This window comes from Acomys russatus, chromosome 19 (assembly GCF_903995435.1).
Source record: "Acomys russatus chromosome 19, mAcoRus1.1, whole genome shotgun sequence".
Lineage (NCBI taxonomy): Eukaryota > Metazoa > Chordata > Mammalia > Rodentia > Muridae > Acomys > Acomys russatus.
Genome location: NC_067155.1, coordinates 16045038 through 16052786, shown reverse-complemented (window position 1 = coordinate 16052786; position 7749 = coordinate 16045038).

The following is a 7749-nucleotide window of genomic DNA, read 5'->3' as shown; positions in this document are numbered from 1 at the left end:
TAGCTCTGTATATACCCTACAGTCGGCTAGCTCTGTATATACGCCACAGCCGGCTAGCTCTGTATATACGCCACAGCCGGCTAGCTCTGTATATACGCTACAGTCGGCTAGCTCTGTATATACGCTACAGCCGGCTAGCTCTGTATATACGCCACAGTCGGCTAGCTCTGTATATACGCTACACTCGGCTAGCTCTGTATATACGCCACACTCGGCTAGCTCTGTATATACGCCACAGCCGGCTAGCTCTGTATATACGCTACACTCGGCTAGCTCTGTATATACCCTACAGTCGGCTAGCTCTGTATATACGCCACAGTCGGCTAGCTCTGTATATACGCTACACTCGGCTAGCTCTGTATATACCCTACAGTCGGCTAGCTCTGTATATACGCCACAGCCGGCTAGCTCTGTATATACGCCACAGTCGGCTAGCTCTGTATATACGCTACAGTCGGCTAGCTCTGTATATACGCCACAGTCGGCTAGCTCTGTATATACCCTACAGTCGGCTAGCTCTGTATATACGCTACAGTCGGCTAGCTCTGTATATATGCTACAGTGGGCTAGCTTGGTGGTTCTGTGGGACTCCTCACAGTGGGGACTGTTTCTGGTGCTCTTGTCTGTTTTGGGTATCCTTGTCCTCCTACTGGGTTGCCTTGTCCAGCCTTAATATGAGGAGACGTGCCTAGTCTTACAGCAACTCGATATGCTGTATTTGGTCGATGTTCCTGGGAGACCTGACCTTTTCTGAAGGAAAAGAGAGGAGAAGTGGATAGGTAGGAGGGAGCTGGGGAGATGGAGAGAGGAGAAACTGTGATTGGGATATAATATGTAAGAGAATAAATTAATAAAGATAAATAAATAAACAGTAAAACTTGACAGCAGTGGTAGCACACACCTTTAGACCCAGCACTCGGGAGGCAGAGGCAGGTGGATCGCTGTGAGTTCGAGGCCAGCCTGGTCTACAGAGCGAGGTCCACAATAGCAAGCACTACAAAGAAACCCTGTCTCAGAAAAAAAAAGTCAATTAATCAATACAAAAAATAAATCTTATCTTTAAGGCATACTGAGAAAATTTGTTTAAGCAAGTTACAACAGGTTAAATACGTTTGAGGCAGGCTATAGAGTTTTGGGGCATATGCTCAGAAGTGGCATAAGTCGGGCTACATGGTAACTGTTTCAAGTTCCTGAGATACCTCCACACTGGCTCTATGGTGCAGTTACATTCTGGTCTCACCAATTTTTTTCTGTCATTTGTTTTCTTGGTGATGTCCATGTGACTAGCGTGAGATGGAATCTCAAAATAGTTTTAATATGCATTTCCCTAATAGTTAAGGCTATTGAATACCTTCTAAAATATATATTGGCTCTTTATATTTCTTCTTTTGAGAATTGTCCTGTTTATTTGACCTTTTATTGATAAGCAGTTGAAGGGGGAATGATGTAAATTTTTTCAGTTTTTAATATATCCCAGATATTAAGTCCCACTCTGAAGTACCCTACTGTAGATACACTTGCGTATCCATGTTCACTGCAGCTCTTTTCATAATGGCCGGGAAGTAGAACACGCCTAGATGCCCAAGAACAGATGAATGGATGGTGAGAATGTTGTATATTTACATAATAATATTGTACTCAGCCATAAAGAAAAATGAAAATATCAATTTTACAGGAAATGAGTGGAAATGGAAATATTATACTAGTGATATATCATGGGCAGAGAGACAAACACCACACGCTCTCTCTCATAAGGAAATCTTAACTTCTAAAGGTTAAGCATATATATTTGGAAAGGAATAAATGTAAGGAGAAGCCAGAAAACTAGAAAATTATAGACAAAAAAATTTAAGGAAAGGGGTGGCAAGGCCAATACAGCACATATGCTATGAAGGCTTTAATCTCAGCACTGAGGAGACAGAGACAGGCAGGTCCCTGTGATGTTCAGCCTGGTCTACATAGTAAGAACCTGTCATCAATTAATTAATTAACTAATTAAAGGTGAAAGGCTATGGAAGCCATAGGAGGGATAGTCAGGACCGGTACAGGGGAGGGAGCTGTAAGGCGGCAGGAGAAGAGAAGGGGGTGGACAGCACATGTACTGAATGTAAATGTTTTATCTTGTCACGGTTTCTAACACTGCAGTTACACAGCGTCAGCACTGTATTCAATATCACAAATTTAAACGTGAAAAAGAAAGCCCGTCGTTGCCAGAAACATCTCAGGCTTGGTGGCCTGAGACTTTGAAACTGCTAAGAAAACCATAAGCAAAACCATGATACAAACACGAGAAAGAACTTGCTAAAATAAAGATTCCAATAACAAGAAAATTCCCAAACCTTAGAGCTGTGAGGTGACTGAGAGGGAAAGGTGCCTTCTGCCAAGCCTGACAATCTTGAATTCAATCCCTGAGAACCTCATGGTGCAAACTGTCCTGTGACCTCCACAAGCATGCTGCGGCACTCATGTAAAGACACATATAAAGACACACACAAAATAATAAAGGTGATAGAAATTTAAAACTAAAGGATTATTCAAAAATATGGAGCTGGAGCTGGAGAGATGGCTCAGCGGTTAAGAGCACTGTCTGCTCTTCCAAAGGTCTCGAGTTCAATTCCCAGCAACTACATGGTGGCTCACACCGTCTGTAAATGTGATCTCGTGCCCTCTTCTGGTGTGTAGGCAAATATAGGCAGAATACTGTATAAATAATAAATGAATAGATCTTTTTTTAATGGAGCTGGAGAGATAGGTGGCTCAGAAGTTAAAAGCACTGCCTTTTCTTCTAGAGGACCTGGATTCAGTTCCCAGCAGCCCCCACATGGCCACTCACAGCCGTGTGTGACTGCAGCTCCAGGGGAGCCAATATTTACTTCTGGCCTGCAATGACACTGCACACACGTGGTATGCATATATACAAGCAGGCAAAACACCTATGTATAATAATCATAGTAATAATGATGAGAAACAGTTTAAATGGCATATTTTTTAAATCCCAAAATCTGGCACATGGGATTGCATGAAATAAAACAGCATTGGCACAGCAAAGGAAACCACCAGCAGACTGAAGAAATAACTCAGAGAAAGAGGGAAATCATTTGCCACCATCACACAAGAAATTGACACATGTAAAGAACTCTGGGGCTGGAGCTATAGCTCAATTGGTAGAGTTCTTACTCCGTGGGCAGAAAGCCCTGGGTTTGATCCCCAGGACACCACGAGTTGAGAGCATGGTTGGTGCACACCTGTGTTCCCAGTACTTGAAAGATCCAGGATCAGAAGTTTGAGGTATTCCTTGACACAGTGAATTTGAGGCCAGCTTGGGGTACAGTTGGCCAAAGGACACAGTATAAATGGTATCACCCCGTGTGTGTGTGTGTGTGTGTGTGTGTGTGTGTGTGTGTGTGTGTGTGTGTGAGTGAGAGAGAGAGAGAGAGAGAGAGAGAGAGAGAGAGAGAGAGAGGAGAGAGAGAGGTTAAAGACATACAAAAATATCCACAATAAATGAGCTAAATACCTGAATAGACATTTCTTAGAAAGAAAAAAATATAAATGTCAAAATAATACCTGAAAAGGGGTTCAATATCCTTAGCCATTGGTCACAGGAGAAACACACAGTAAAGCTGCTTTGAGAGTTCATCTCATATGTCAGAACGGCCATCATCAACAAAAATGAGGTCAACAGAGCATCCTGCTGACAAGGATATGGAAAAGAGAACCCTTACATGCACTGGACACCAATGTATAAAGATTCCATAATTGATTCCATTACTTAGTATAATGTCTTTGTTTGTTTGTTTTTGTTTTTCGAGACAAAGTTTCTCTGTGTAGCCCTGGCTGTCCTGGAACTTACTCTGTAGACCAGGCTGGCCTCGAACTCAGAGACCCGCCTGCCTCTGCCTCCCGAGCACTGGGATTTAAAATGTGCGCCACCACCACCAATCTGTATGATGTCTTAAAATTTTCAATTAAAAGGATAAAAATATGAAAGACAAAGAAAAGCTTACAATCTAGAGAAAAACTCCAGACACCATGTCCGACAGACAAAGACACATGTCAGCCTGCACACTGTAGTCCCACCATCTTAAGAAAACTGAGCTTTCAGGTACAGTTTAGACTGTGCCCTTCATGATAAAATGATAAAAATAAGCTACGATTTTGAAAAATAACAACAAAGCCAAAATATACCTATGTCTCCAGGTGGTGAGATGAGAAGAGCCTGCTTTATAATTTACCATAGTGAACAATCTGTAAAACCACACTTTCTTCTCGAACATCCGTCTGTCTTCCGTGGACTTACGTTTACAGGGCACCCTGAGCACGTCGTCAATATGCACCAAACGAGCTGATTAGTTGGAGTGAGCACCTAGCTCCTCCCTGGGAGCAGGGAAACACTGCTGAAGCTTAGAGTAAAGACCCTCCACTTGGAAGACTCAGGAAGACAATTTCTTGTCTTGCTGCCTTCAAAGACTCTGGTAAGAATCAGATGGTTCTTGTGAGACTGTTTTTGCAAGTTGGGAAACTACAAAAAGAGTGTGTAGCCAGGGCCATGCACCTGTGGCCACAGCCACTTGGGAGTCAAAGGCAGAAAGATTCCTTGAGCCAAGGCCCGGGGTACCCGTCTGGGTAACACCTTTTACTCAAGAGAGTTTCCGTGTTGGCAAAGTCTGTATCTACAGAGAAGCAGTAGGAGCTATTTTTGTCCTTTGGGATGATGGATGAACAAGAATGACACAAAACTGAAGCCCATCCAATAACCACTCCTTTCCTGGGCTAGAGATGACTGAAAGCACTGGCTGCTCTTGCAGAGGTCCCAGGTTCAGTTCCCAGCAGGCACATGGTGGCTGACAACCACCTGTAACTCCAGTTCCAAGGGATCCATTGTGCCTTTCTGACCTCCAAGGTCATGCAAGTGGTGCACAGTCATATGTGCAGGCAAAGCACTCATATACAGTAGTAATAGTAGTAGAAGGGGGAGGAGGAGGAGAAATACCATGCCTTTCATAAACATTTCACCAATGTCCCCTTTCCCCAGATGTCCCAAGGTCATGTTCCCTTGGGAAGTATATTATGCAATTCAAACTGATGAAAAAATTACCCAATCACAAACTCCCTTACACACACACAGGAACTCAGAGGCTTAATGGATTCCTAAATGACACCTCTGCCTCCAGCTTCCCCCTCAAATTCATTCTTTATAAGCAAGGTAAAATGTCCTGTGTCTTGGTGGTGCACACCTTTAGTTCCAACACTCAATAGACAGAGGCAGGAGGATCTCTGTGAGTTAGGGTCCAGCCTAGTATACACAGGAAGTTCCAGGCTACCCAGGGCTATATAGTAAGTCTTTACCTCAAAAAAAAAAAAAAAATCCTGTATTTTACAGTCAAGACCTATTAGCATGGAAATCCTCTACAATAATCACACAGTTCAAACTTCTTACTTAATACTCAAGCGTCAGAATAAGTTACCAAACCAAGGTCATTCTCCTCCCTCAAACGCCTTCTGGGCATGCCAACCACGGCGTGCGCCCTTACAAGCTGGCCTCATCCTCTGTGCTGGACCCTGGGGAGCTTGCCCGCCTCTCTCTCCAGCTTCCGCACATGAGCATGATCGCCTGGTTGGAAAGTGACCCCTGACCAGCTGGGCATATAAGGCAGCTCTCCAACCCCAAAGCTCTCACTGCCCACGACATGTTGGCCAGGGCTGTGCTCAGCGTCTATGCCTGGTGTGTTAGCTTACACCCTTTCTAGATCACAGCCCCTGAAAGAGGATGGGTTGGACCTTATATTTCTCCACTCACCTGCACCGCCCTTGCCTAGGTGCCCCCGAGCACGGCGGTAAGGAGCCTGCCGTTCTAGGGGCTTTGTGCCTTTCATTGTATTTGACCCTTGCAAATTGCTCAGAATCGAGCACAGCTGAAAAAAATGAGGTGTGAGTGATAGGAATCCAGGCCAGCTGTGACCTGGTCAGTGCCTTGGATGGGGCAGAAGTGTCAGGTGGCTCCCTGGCCAAGCTGTTCACCCATCAGGGCGGAGAGCCAAAGCACACATGGCAAAGGGAACAAGAAGCTTGATGCTCACATCCTGTGAAGGCAACGTGTGGTTTCCCCTCCTCCCTCCTGAGTCTTTTCCATCCCTGTGCTTCTTCAGGTAGTAGGCCCTCTGTGCTCCACTTACCCCTAAGCAAAGAGGCAAGAATGTTAGGAAACAGCCAGAACCTCTGAGGGCAGCTCAGAAAGTGGCTCCTGGGCACTTGCAGGCCTGGAGTGGGAGCCCCTCCCTAGGGCCGCTCAGTTGCGGTGCCCATGTTTTCTTTTCAGGGCCTGTCAGACAGCTTTGGGAACAAGGTGTTTGCCAGTAAACCCTGGCAGAACAGGGTTAGAAGAAGCCCCAGCTTAGTGGAAAAATCCATCCGACTCCCGCCTCTCTCTGTCTCAGGGCAGCATCTTCCACACACCGAGCACTTCACGGAAGGCAGGTCTCTCCTTCCTGGTGGTAACGGCAGCCACAGATGAGTGGCTGCTGCTTCGCAGCTCTGCACCTGGTGCTCTGAACCTGTTTTCTCGGTTGATCCTTGTTAAACTGGCCCAGGCTCCACCATCTAACTGAGCAGTTACAGACACGGGCTCTCAGGAGGGCTGGGCCTGCTCACCATCTCCACTCTGACAGTCATGAGTTACATTCAGACGGCCACGCTACGTACAACCTCGCTACAAGAACAACGATGCCAATCGCCTGTAGAAATGCTGAGGATTCCGTCGGTGAGCGTCAGCTGTCAGGCCTGCTCGGGGCCTATAGTTACTGGAGGTGAAGGCTCTAAGAGCTGATACCCACTATCCATAGTTAACAGAACACTAGGTGGAATTAAATCCAAGTGCAGTCCACCTGACTCCAAAGGCCCTCAACACCCGGTGCTTAGACTCCCCCCTCCCTCCTAGTGGCTGAGCCTTACTTAAGGTGCAATTGCACTGGTCAAAGAGGCACGTCAGACTCAAGTGAGAACTAACTGCCAGGGCCACCCTAGAGACACGGGATTCGGAAGGACCTATAACCAGCACAATTATGTGAGGCCCAGGAAGTCTTCACTTACCCTGCCCTCCCTGATTTTATCTCAGTGACATCAGGCTAAAATGAGCATCTAAGGAAGTCAAAAGAAGGATGAAGTCACCAAACAGCATCATGCAGCCTTAAAACAGAGAGGGAAAAACAAGAAGTCCCAGCTGTGCTTTTTGGCATCCCTGTGTGGTAGATGGGGCGTAGGGTAAGAACATCAGGTAAAACCTTGGCAACAGGCCGTCTCTCTCTCACACATCCTGCTCTCACCCCGGCCTGGGCAGCCACCTATCATGCTAGCCCAAAGAAAGCAAAGTGATTGGAGTTCCACAGAAAACTCTTTTCAGGGTCCAAACAGCTCCACAGTTCCCTACTAGTTATGTTTCCCTGTGCATGCATTTTTAACATATTATTATTTATTGACTCTGCCTGGGTATATATATTTGTATACCATGGTCCACACTTAGAGGTCAGTGGACACGTTGCAGGAGAGCACTCTCCTTCCATCATGTGAGTCCCAGGGATCAAAGTGACATCATCAGACTTGGCAGCAAGCACCTTATTCCCTGAGCCATCTTGTTGGCCCCTGCTAATAAGGGCTAGTAAGATAGCTCCTAAAAATTGTCTTCTGACCTCCACATTTACATTATGGTACACACACACAGAGACATGCATGCACACATGCATATAAATGTAA